We start from the raw sequence: 13514 nt of genomic DNA, 5'->3' as shown, positions 1-13514 counted from the left end.
TCAAGTGCGCATTGCTCTGCTTCTTCTTAATTTACCGTTTCAACATTTGCTTTTCGCCCCAAATTCGCTTCATATCAAAATCATTTTCGCTTTGTTGCGGTACGTTACTTTTCCTTCTATTCTACTTTCTGTACGCGCGTTTCCCCTAACTTTCGTTCAGTTGTGTGCGCGCTCTCTTACTCTCTGGCTCTCTATCTGCTGCAGACGCTTTGCTTTTGAAATGTATCTTCGCCGCGCACACTCATTTACACCTATTGTACGGCCCGCTAACGTGGTTATTATTTACGTACTTCCACCCAAATCGCCAAAAATCGTTCGCCTCAACGCATTGCAGTACTACTTCGGCTATGTTTTATTTTCTTTTCTTTCACCACCACATTCGTACGTACATTTTAACGCTTGAATGCTTTGTATTAGCAAATACTATTATGTTCAATGCGCATTATTCGCTTTGACTTTGGCGAAATTGTTGTTACACCGCTGTGGCATCCAACCGTGTTACAGGCCGTGTTACAGCCAACAAATACATACAAGCACACACACACAGTCACATGCATGCGCAAAATTTACGCGTGGCGTGTTTGTTCGCATTCTGCATTTCTGCAAAAAGAGATTGCCAAGCGCCTAGCTGTGAGCTCACGAGATTTGCATTTACTCAATGCCGACTAGCGCGTGTGTTGACAGAGAGGGGTAGTAGTTGGCAGGGTTAAGAGAGCATGTGCTGTATGTTGGCGAAGATGGACAAGGATGTGTTAATGCGTAAGCAAGTTATTAGTGCAGCTTAGCGTGCTTAAATCTTATTAGAATTCCGAAAACGGATGTGTATTTGTATGCGTGTGCATGTGTATGTGTGTATTTGTATGCGTGTGTATATAGAAATTTTAGTTCATCTAGAGTTGTATTTGCTGTTATTCACTAAAAATACTCGCACGCTGGCTGGCGTATGTGTATGTGCGCATGTGGCCTAAATCTGAAAATAATGGCGCCTGGTTCCGGTTCCGTTTGTGTTTATTTACAGATTCCATCACATAATGTAAATATGCATACATAGAAGTACAAATGTATGACTTACTAAGTAAGTGCTCTATAGTGTAACATGTAATGTGAGTAGTGTGTTTTGTAGGGTTCGTACAGGGTGCTTAATACAAGAGACATATTGGTACTATACGAGTAGATACAATTTTATTGTAAGAGGAACCCATTATTCAAAGAATCTATTTTCCTTTATATCTGCGCAGTAGTGGAACCTATCATTTATAGAACCAGACGTCTTTCATATCTGCTCAACACAGAAACTCAGTATTCAGGAACCTGATTTCCTTCACATCTTCACAGTATTGAATGTAAAACCTCAGTTTTCTATGTGATCTTCTCCCCGCTATCGCTTTTCCGAAAAGCTTGCTTGGTATTACCCTTAAAAGTCGGAGTCGTTAATGAAATTTTTCCTTAACCTCAAATTTTCTTTTCTTATGTAGACTCCTAGGCTAACGGCGTTAAAAGGAAACGTCCGATGTATTTAACGTGGGTACCTGCTGACGACCTATAGAATGGACTCACTAACCACGTTCCTAGAGTTTGACGCCCATCTATAACCTCTACCGTACTTTGGGTCCGGCACCCCGTTGGCAAAACAACTCTACATTCAACTGACAAAGTGTCAGTTCTTCGCGCATTCGGGTTTTAACCACAACCACTACGATATTTCCTGAGGGCTCAGTCCGGAAACAAGATTTAGAGCTATGTAGTATGCAGGTTGAAACGATGGAAATACCGATTTGTCCAAGATTTAAAGCTTGATTACGGAATTGAACCAAGTAGTAACGATTTTGGCTCACACGGTATGCTACGGCACGCCGAAAAAGTGGAACCAAACTTGCTCCAAGTCTTTTTTTCCAATATCCGATCAAAAATAATTGTCCATCATCCTTCTTTAGGTCGCGAATATTGAAATTAAAATTATTTCCGAAACATCTAACCTTATCAGTCTTTTTGCACCCAGTATTCACTATTTGATTTCGAAACCGGTGGAATCTTATTGCCAAACCCTCAGATAGAAGGAGTTTCGGTTTAAGTAATTTCTAACTCGATACCAGAAGCTTTTATGCGACTTTCGACTTGGGAACTTCAACAGCGAAGAAAACAAATTAAGAAAATAGTGTAAGAAAGGAAATTGAGTTCAGCTACTCTCAAAATCCATACTTGTCTAGAATTGTGCTGATTTCACAGCAATACCAGATAAAAATCGGAACTCCATGCCGGTATTTTGACCCGACTGTAGTGGAAACAGCCTTAAGCATCCTTTACCAATTTTCTTACCATGATTTGTCCACAATAACCAGAGAGGAAGCAAAGAGAGCTAGCGAAACTATCTTCCACATATTGACATGTTAATTCCCACTTTATGATTTGAACCGAAAAGAACCGCATTTAGTTAAAAACGTCATCTTCCACAATGGGAATAAACCAGTCTCGTCAAATTCTTCGTCGTTGATAAGGGATATCGTTGGCGATAAGGCGCCCGCAAATATTTTGATAAACCTATATTGGTCCGTCTGTTCAGCAATAAAGCAATCGATAAGCATGTGCACGTATAGTGGCCTTCTTCAAGCCATTTTATTATACTTTTTATTAGAGTTGATAAGATTGCTTATAAGATTACTCTAATAAAGCCCTTAGAATAACTTAGTTGAGTCTTATATTTTTTATTTTATAATTTTTTGTCTTGACTCAAGTTTATATGCTGTTCCATATGTTCCTATAGTTTTCTAAATTGAAGAACTCTACCAAACAATTTAAAAGGTCTGGTTGAGGTGGTCAAACTTAATTAGGTCCTTGTCTTAGACCCAATGTTTTACAAGTTCTCGCTCTAATTTAACAACTTCAGAGTCCGAGAATCTTCTCAATCCGCGACAACATTTCCGCACTGGTCTTGCTCCAAACCATTTCGTCATCTTAGAAAATATTAATCTAACATACCTCAGATCTTACCCCAAGTTATGTTCCTGAATTTACCGTGCTTTCGTAACAAGCAGTGGGAATCAGTAGATATCAATTTAACTGTGGGTAGTGAGGGGTGACAATATCTGAGAGTTTCCTCAATCTCACTCCTACTGGACGACTTTGGCTTGAACTGGTTTTGAGTAGGCGTCAACTCTCGTCTTGGCCTCGTCACTGAGATAACCTTGGCACCATAAAAGGCGACTACATTTCCGGGGGACGGATAGCGGCTCTGAGTGGGAACCCTTTTACCAAGGACAAGAATACTAAAAACAACAACTCCAAACGGAATTCAGGTTTGTGTGTCCAATCTGTGAGATATTTTGGAAAACCGGAATTCTTTGTTCTATACCGTAGGGTTTTAACTATCAATTATACATATGTATGTTTTCTTGCTCAGAGGCTTCCCGAAATTATTTGGACGACCTTTTGGTTTAGACTGTAGTATTGTTCCGATGCAATCCGGTATAATTTGAAATATTCAGAGTTCTAGACTGTGGGGTTTTACCGTTTGGACTACTTTAAGCATCAATAAACCAATGTCCGGTATTTCCTGGAATCTTTTGGACTACTTTTTTTTTACACACTATGAAATTAACCGTGAAGAAATTGTGTGTCGTTACTCCACAACTGCAATAAATGTCTAGGCAGGGCACCAGGGAAACAATGGAGCATCTCTTTTGCACTTGTCCGACATTGGCAAGACTACGCTGTTAGCATCTGTGGTCCCCACGGTATAATAGACTGGAGGAGGTAGAGATAGTGAGTCCTAACCTACTCCATAATGCCGGAATCATTTTGACTTCTTCTAGTCTAGTCTAGGCTTTTAACCGTCAACAAATCCACGTTCCCTTGCTACGAGCCACACGCGTAAGACCAAGTCCTTTAAATGGATCGTACCACATGCAATTAAGTACGCTCCACCAACTCAACCTCACTGCCAGGCGTCTTCATCCATGCGTGTGTTTGTATTAAAATTGACTAACTACCATAAAATGCCACACAGTCTGCGTTTATTATACGCCATTTAGTCTGCAGTAATGCGCGCTCGTATCCAGCACATAATTGTCCGCAATGTTTCGTTGATTCCGCCTAAGTGTGCGAGTAAGTAGTGCGGCCGAGTTGGAAGCGCGGCAACTGTTGGATGCGAAAAATGGCGCATTGCTGTTATTGCCCACTTTGCCTTCTTCCTTTAAACGCCGCCACACACACACACACACATGCGCTGTGCTAAAATGCGGTGGCAACATGAAAACTCGTCTAGGCACCCCTCAAGGGGTCGTGTTCTGGCTAGTGTTTATTACTGTTAGATCCGCTAAAGTGCTATGCGGTCCGTGGACGTAATATTTCTACAACGTCAGCGGGGTCACAAGTGCAGCAGCAACAGCAGTAGCTAGCAGCGATGGTATGTGGCCTGCCGCTTCGTCATGCGAATGTTCAATAGCTGCGCCAAAGAGTTAATATGACCAATGCCAATACATTGGATGCGTGGCACATTGATGGGTTGACGCGTTTGGCGGTCGGACGCCTCGTCGCTTGGTCACTTCCTCAGCTAGTTGGCTGGCTGACTGTGCGCTTGCCGCGGCAGGCGCTTGTTTGTTGCAATGCAGCGGTTATGCGGCAATGCAAACATTTAACGCAGCCGAGTCATGCATATATCTTTACGAGTTCTTTTTTATACCCTGTATACATAAGTTTTTCCAAGATGTTGTTAACTCTAGAAGGAAATGTTGGATACCCAAAAAAAAAATTTTTCTTCTTTATTGGCGTAAACATCGCTTACGTGGTTATTGCCAGGTCCTTCTACACCTGGTGTTTCCAACGGAGCTTCAGCTCTTTCGCCAAAAACCGTCGGCCTGTTTATACTTGTATATATGTGATTAGTGCCTTAGTTTTAGATGCTTACATGCTTTTCCAAGCAGCTGCCTATATGCCGGAATCGCCGATATCAGACCACTATAGCATATAGCTGCCATACAAACTGAACGATCGAAATAAAATGCTTGTATGGAAAACTTTTTCAAATGACAAAGTATCGTCACAAAATTTAGTACAGATTATTGTCCAAGACAAAGCTACAATCTCCGAAAAAATTGTTTTGATCGGGTCACTATAGCATATAGCTGCCATACAAACTGACTGATCAAAGCTAAGCCCTTGTATGAAAAACTTTTTTATTTGACAAGATATCTTCGCAAAATTTAGTACAGATTATTGTCCAAGACAAAGGTACAATCTCCGAAAAATTTGTTTCGATCGGACCACTATAGCATATAGCTGCCTTACAAACTGAACGATCAGAATAAAGTTATTGTATGAAAAACTTTTTTATTTGACAAAATATCTTCTCGAAATTTGGCTTGAATAATTTTTTAATGCAAAACTACCATATTTCAACATATTGTTCAAATCGGACAACTATAGCATATAGCTGTCATACGAATTGGCTCAAAATCTATATAAACAAATGTTTTATACCCTTTTATGCTATAAGAAACGCACCTGTGCAGGGTATCATAGCTTCACTGCAGTCGAAGTGCACGTATTTTCTGTTTTTTATTTTTTGTTTTTGTTTTTTGTATTTTGTTACGCCTTGCCTACTGGCTTGCGCTGCCTGGCACTTTTTGCACGCTTCCTTCTCGTTTTCTTTATTTCTCTCGATTTTCTTTGCCACATTGCAGTTGTCATGTTGGATGACAATGCGGCAAAGCTTAAGACAAAGCGCAACTCAACGTAGCACAGCGCAAAAGCAAGCAACAGCAATGCCAAAGCCCTAGCTGTGGCCGCAGTCGGTGCAAAAAGTCCAGCAAATAAGCCGAGTGGCAGCGCAATGACGCAGCTAGTCCAATGTGAAGGGCTCTTAATGCGTTCTTGAAATACACGTACATATGTAACTACATAGTTAGTTAGTTGTTGTTGTTTTTGTTGGATCTTCAGTTTAGTTGGCTGCCGCTCGTTCCGGGCTGTTGTTAGTGTTGTTGCGCGCTTTTGTTGCAATTCCACATCATCGCATTGTCGCCGCAAGCGCGCACACACACATAAGCTTTGATATACATACATACATTCATATATATGTGTGTATATATTTTTTGCATACACATGTGCTTGTGATGGCCACCGTTTTTGCCGCATTATGCTGTTGCTGTTGTTGTTGTTGTTGTTATTAGCTGCATTCATTCATTCCTTCATTCAGTTAGCAAACATTGGCGCTTTCTCGTCTACCCTCCACACCAGCCAACAACCGTCGAGGTTACATAGCAGCCACAACCAACAACAACAACAACAATAACTATATGTAGTTGCGCATTGCGAATTAGCGTAGATTTTCTTAACATTCTTCCAGCATAAACAACACAGCGGGTTGCACAACAAGTGCATCTGCGTGTGTGTGTGCGTGTGTGTGCGACCCGCATGTGTGTGTTTTGGCGAAGAGCAAAGGATTGAAGAACATGTGTACATTTAGCTAAGCTTTGTAGCTAACGAAGACAGTGGAACATATCTATGTACATACTAATATACGTATGTATGTTGTATATACATACATATGTACTCATGTTTGTATGTATGCATTGAGCAGCGACAAAATACATAAAAAACATCCGTAAGAATCTACAAAAGCATCAAAAGACAGGTTTAATACACGCAAACATATCTACATGCATATGTAAATATGTGCTTGCATATAGTTCCATACATATAAGTATGTATATTCGTCGCCGCAACAGCTTTTGCATGCCTTATATAATCACTTGTACATTTCAAGCTTAACTTAAGCCGCTTCTTCTGCATAGCACACATAACAAAGCAATTATTTGCGGTATACGCGCTTCTGTTGTTATGTTTTGTATAGTTGTTGTTGTTTTTGTTGTTGAAGAGGCTCCCATTATGACCTAGAGGTTTCTTTTGCGCTTCAAGTACGTGGATTTACGTATTTCACGTACTCGTGCCGCGAATGAATAAACGTACTCATCATAAGAAGGTAATTACATATGTATATAAGTAATACATATGTACATATATACGAAGTGCTATGTATATATGTAGTATGTACACCTTTTTACCAAATAACCAGCACAACTGGTTCCCAGTTGCATCATCGGCCTCATCCATCAATTCCACGGGCATTATTTCCATAATTTTTGTGATAGTTGGCAACGCGAAGTAAAAATTTAGAATAAATAACCTTGAGCTGCAGACATTGAGTCGACTTTGTAGCTGCTGTGAAGGACAAGCTTTGAACAAGCTTGGTTTTTTTTCAAGACTAGAACTAAACTTTGAGGACCAAACTTCGTAAAAAATTTGTAAGCGCAGCAGGCGCCGTAACCGGGTGGATAACACTTCCGTTTAGGGGAGATTAGGTAAATAGGTTGCTTTCACGAATAAACCCACTTGGACCCATAGAGACGCTTATCCGTTGTGATACACAGAACTCTCTCAGGAGTGGATCAAAAAGATGGTCGCAAAAGGCCAGAGTTTGACACAAATTTATCATATAACGGGTGATTTTTTTGAGGTTAGGATTTTCATGCATTAGTATTTGACAGATCACGTGGGATTTCAGACATGGTGTCAAAGAGAAAGATGCTCAGTATGCTTTGACATTTCATCATGAATAGACTTACTAACGAGCAACGCTTGCAAATCACTGAATTTTATTACCAAAATCAGTGTTCGGTTCGAAAATTTTTTATCGACAAATTTTGTTCAGCGATGAGGCTCATTTCTGGTTGAATGGCTACGTAAATAAGCAAAATTGCCGCATTTGGGGTGAAGAGCAACCAGAAGCCGTTCAAGAACTGCCCATGCATCCCGAAAAATGCACTGTTTGGTGTGGTTTGTACGCTGGTGGAATCATTGGACCGTATTTTTTCAAAGATGCTGTTGGACGCAACGTTACGGTGAATGGCGATCGCTATCGTTCGATGCTAACAAACTTTTTGTTGCCAAAAATGGAAGAACTGAACTTGGTTGACATGTGGTTTCAACAAGATGGCGCTACATGCCACACAGCTCGCGATTCTATGGCCATTTTGAGGGAAAACTTCGGACAACAATTCATCTCAAGAAATGGACCCGTAAGTTGGCCACCAAGATCATGCGATTTAACGCCTTTAGACTATTTTTTGTGGGGCTACGTCAAGTCTAAAGTCTACAGAAATAAGCCAGCAACTATTCCAGCTTTGGAAGACAACATTTCCGAAGAAATTCGGGCTATTCCGGCCGAAATGCTCGAAAAAGTTGCCCAAAATTGGACTTTCCGAATGGACCACCTAAGACGCAGCCGCGGTCAACATTTAAATGAAATTATCTTCAAAAAGTAAATGTCATGAACCAATCTAACGTTTCAAATAAAGAACCGATGAGATTTTGCAAATTTTATGCGTTTTTTTTTTTAAAAAAGTTATCAAGCTCTTAAAAAATCACCCTTTATAATCAATTTTAGCCAATGCGCCGAGTTCGTAAAAAGTATGGCAACCAAAATGTTCCAACCTTAGACTGGCGAAAGCTGGACAGAAGTTTCCACCTCTTTGTCAACTTGCGTCCGCCTCATTTTCCTCATTACAAATTTGACATTAAGCGTCCTTCAAAATCTTTAGTCTCACAGCATGAGTGCCGATTGGGTAGTATCCAGTCCTAACTGGGCTATCATTGCGGCAATGCTAAGAGCTAACAGTTCAATCGAGCTCTTATGTTCCACTTTGATCCGGAAGGCTTTCACAACCACACAACAGCTGGTTGCTGACCAACGCTTGCAGAGCTCACGCATAGCTAATAGATTCAGCGCCCGAATGCACGTAGACAGAGAAAACTCTACTCGTTCGCACCATGACGGAATTTGTGTGAGAGACCTTATAGGATTTACAATTTCCAACGATTCTAACAAGTTTGTTACGGATGTAGCTTGATGAGATCATGGATTCCGTAATTAGCTTTGAGCTCACTATAAGCACACTGAAACCAGATCTACACTTCGCGGTAGTACATCTTTGCTAATAAACCAGACGAGTTTGATACGAAAGTAGCTTAAAAAGGTCAGAGCTCAAACCAGCTCTGCTTTCGGAATGGATGCATACCTCCCTAAAAGAAACCGCGTATTCGGGGTAGTATATCTATTGCTACCTTGATGCCTGTCACTTTTGCTTGACAGACACTGCAGTGGTTTGGTAGTCTGAAACTCATTAAGAGCTCCCGACAAAAAGCGCCCGTCCTCCAACATTCCACTTGAGCTTCGATCTATCCATGAAAATACTCACTGCCCCTATTCTCCAATAATTCCACCAAATCCACATATCTCGCGGTGGTATGTGTGCGAAGAAGATGCCACAAGGAGTAGGTTCCGCGACGTATTGTACCCTTGATATCAGAATACAAGGGATGCAGTAGAAGTGGAAGAAAATTTCGGAATATCTCTCTCTGGTACCCTTAATATGTCAAGTTTCCCACAGTCTGATAGCAACCTTCACAGCAATATTTTTGTCGGCTATGTACATACGCCCACGGGTGCTATGTGTAGAAGAGCTTTAAGTGCCATCGTTGGTGCTGTACGTAGTGCAGTTGTGCGTTCTACCTGTTCAGAGAGAGACCTGTCAGAGTGGCTGTACTGAGTGTCCTCCATCGGACAAATGCAACATAGAACAGTATTGTTGGGTTCTACATTTCGTAAAGCCCAAATACAACTTTTGATGAGAGTCCAAACTGCACCCGAACAGCTCATTTACAACAATATTAGGTCACCAAAGGCCTTCCTCACGCTCTCTTCTAAATGGGGTTTCCATGATAGCTTGCTTTCAAGAAAATGGTGCAAGTACTTCATCTCTTCAAGAGAAAGAAGTCGAGAGTCCTCCAATGAGGAAAGGGTGCTTCCGGGATTTTGCACCTCCTGATAAATAAAACCAGTTCACTTTTATTTGGATTAACAGCTAAGCCCCTTTACTTCCGCATAACACTGGATAACACATTGAGGCACCCTTATGTTAACAAGTAAACGGTATCCAGGAATTTTCCTTAAAAATAAGGGCAACATCATCTGCATATGCATTAACCCGATAGCCTTAGACCTCGACTTTTTTCAGTAGGTCTTTTACCACTAAGACCCTGAGTAAAGGAGACACAACACCATTTCTCGGGGTGTCTCTATTGACCTTCGTGGTCAGAAAGTCAACTTTCTAGGTGCCTCTATCGACTTTCGTAGTGCACAGTTCTATTACTGAGTGCGCAACACATCAGATCCTTGACGTTCGTTTCATTGTCTAACTTGTCTAGGACACTAATGACCGTTTTCGTCTGCTCATTGTTGAATGCCCGCTGAATGTCGAAAAATGTCCTCACTGCATGTACATATGTATGTATGTACCTTATGCATGAAAGCTCTCTGCAGCCATTACGCATTACCATATAATAATTTAAAAAAATAAACAATAAAAACTTTATAAAATATTAATTTAAAAAAAAAAATTAACTAAAAAAAACCTTTTCTTTTTTAAATACATAGTTTTATTTTTTATTATTTACAAAGAAATATTTTAATTACAAAAAAATTTTAAGAAAAATAATAAAAAATTATAAAATACTAATAAAAAAACAAATAAAAATGTTTTCTAAAATATTTTTCCTTTTAATTATTCATAAAAAAAACATTTTAATTAAAAAATTTATTTGAAAAAAATTTTAATTACAAATTTCATATATTTTTAACAAATTGGCGAAGTGTAAACCGCCCTAATGCTTGGTAAGAGTCAATTTAGAACTTTATTTATACACTTTCATTAACACATGTTTATACTCTAAATGCATTCGCCACAAAATTTGCACTATTTACATATTTTGTAGTTTATTTACATTGCATTACATTGCAAATACACACATTAACATTTCCCCATTGGCAAATAATGAAATGTCAAAATGTTACTCATACGCCCCAACGACACAATTGCATGCGCTACCTGCGGCTGCTGATTGCCATAAAACACGCAAAACTCTGCATAACAAATGCAAGCAACTGCAGCTTACAATAATCCGTTATTGTTATAGCATACTGTTTTTTTGCCCTTTCCTTTTGCGCACATACATAATACTTTATTTATATTATTACAATTTCTTATGGAATGAAAAATCCTTTTAAAAACATTTCAACAATATACTTAGAATTAGGAGTGGCTTTCATGCTTGTGTGTTTCCTTGAATACATTTATAGAAACAGATCGACTTTTGGAAGGCTAAGCTGTAAAATACACACAAATTTACATTTGTATGTGTGTGTACACACCAGTGTATGTGTGCATGTACAGTTATTTGTGCGCATAAAGCCCCAGCGAGCAGCTATAATAATGGTTGCAAAACCACAAAGTGTAACAAAAAGCAACAAGTAAGCGCACAGCAGTACACTTTGCCGCAGCAGCAGGCGTAGTAGCAGCGCGCAGCAGCAAAAGCTGGAACAAGAGCAAGAGGTGGAGCGGCAGAGGTAAAAGGCCATCAAGGCTACGTACAAGTATTAAAAATATAAGCTACACAAATAACTAGCACAGGCACAGAACCCAGTAGTTATACATACACACAATTTTACATGCATGAACATGTACGGACAGGTTGCTTTTACCGCAAGCAAGCAGGATTGCTGCAGAGGTGGGCCGAATCGTACAAGTGTACAAAGCCCTGCAATGCTGAAAATAAAAAACATGAACAGTAAAATGTGAACACCGAAAAAATGTATATATGTATGTATGTATATAAATATACTTACATATACAAATGTATGTTATATACACCACTTATACATACATATGTATGTATGTATACGGCACAACGCCATGGAACGGGCCGTTTCGCCTTTACGCTACCAAGTAAGCGGCTTGTAAGCACACACACACATACACATGAGAAAACCACTGGACTACATTCTCAGGGCTAGGTTAGGCGGCGAAGTGAGCTCAACAAGGCCAGTTGCTGGCAGCGCCTTTATGAGAGCGCCGCGCGGCGAATTTGTGACACAGAACGCCAACAATGCATAGCAGCCAAATGCGAAAAATGACGCATAAAAACAGGCAGACAACAAGTAGGTTCCGTGTGATAACGCGCAAGCAACGCTTGGTCGGTGGGAGGGGGGTCGTGCGAGCGCATGCTGGTTTTTCGTGCAGTTCAACGCAGCTGGGTAGCTTCGTTGAGTTCAGCACTCGACCCGAGCCATGGCTGGCGACGCGCACTAATGTTGACTGGCGCAAAGAGGTCGCCGTCGCCGCCGCCGTTGAGCGCCAAACGGTTCTGCACAACCTGAAACGGTTCGGAAAAGGCGCTGATAGCGCCAAAAGTGAAGACAACTCAGAAATGTGTGTGTTTGTGTGTCGTGTTGGAAAACGTTGCATTGCGTACGAAAAGTTGCAGATATAGTACATAAGTATATAGTGTGTATATGCTTAAGTCGTTCTGCTGTAGTGTTGGTGTATGCTGTTTCATGCCTTTTGCGTTGACGCTGAGTGTGTGCGGTCCTTTTTTAAATGTTGTATGCATTATGTACATTTTAATGTTTTATTTCTCTGTTGGTATGAGCGCATCAAGGTCCAATTCTGCATATTTTTAATGACAGCATGGAGTGTATGAAAAAGTGAGGTTAGCACTATTTTTAGTTATGAACCTAACTTAGTTGTTTTTTCAAATAAACTATTTTTGGTGATTTAGGTTAGGTTTTTAACTAAAAAAAAAAAATATATTCAAAAAATATAATAAATAAAAACGTAATAAAAAAAAAAATTATTTTTAAAAAATTGTAATAAATATTTACCATTATTATTTTTTGATTGTAGTATCTCTTTTTTATAAAGTAAAAAGTTTAAAAGTTTTTTCTGCTATTTTTAACTAGACACCTTACTTTTTTTTAAATAAAATATTTACAGGGAGTTTCGTTAAGTTAAAAATGTATAAAAAATTTATTTATAATTTATAATACATTTTTTTTTTATTTCTATTATATATGTATGTATGTATGCAGTGAATTTAAATTAATTTTTTTAACATAAAAAGTATTAAAATTATTTCAAAAATTTTTTTTTATATTTTTTTTTTCTTTTTTCAAGTTTTTTTAAATATAGTTTTATTTTCTCTGTTATTTTTAATTACGAATCTACATAACTTTTATTTAAAGTAAAATATATATAGTGAATTTAAGTTAAGTTTTTAAAATTAAAAAATATTAAAAAATAATAATTTAAAAAATTATAATGAATTTTTGTATTACTTTCTTGCATAAATTTGTTTTTTTTAATATTGTTATATTTTAATTGTGTCATCAAGTTTTTTTTAAATAGAATATAAATTTTTTTAGATTATTTTTAACTATGCAACTAATATAATTTTATTTGAAATAAATTATTTGAAAATTTAAATTAAGTTTTCAAAATTATTAAATATTAAAAAAAAAAATATTTTAAAAAATAATAATAAATATTTTTTTATTTTTATTATTTTTTGCATAAATTTGTTATTTTTTTTATTATTATTTTAATTATGTTATCAAGTTTTTTTCT

Source organism: Bactrocera dorsalis, chromosome 3, assembly GCF_023373825.1.
Source record: "Bactrocera dorsalis isolate Fly_Bdor chromosome 3, ASM2337382v1, whole genome shotgun sequence".
Taxonomy (NCBI): Eukaryota; Metazoa; Arthropoda; class Insecta; order Diptera; family Tephritidae; genus Bactrocera; species Bactrocera dorsalis.
This window is presented reverse-complemented; position numbering follows the sequence as displayed.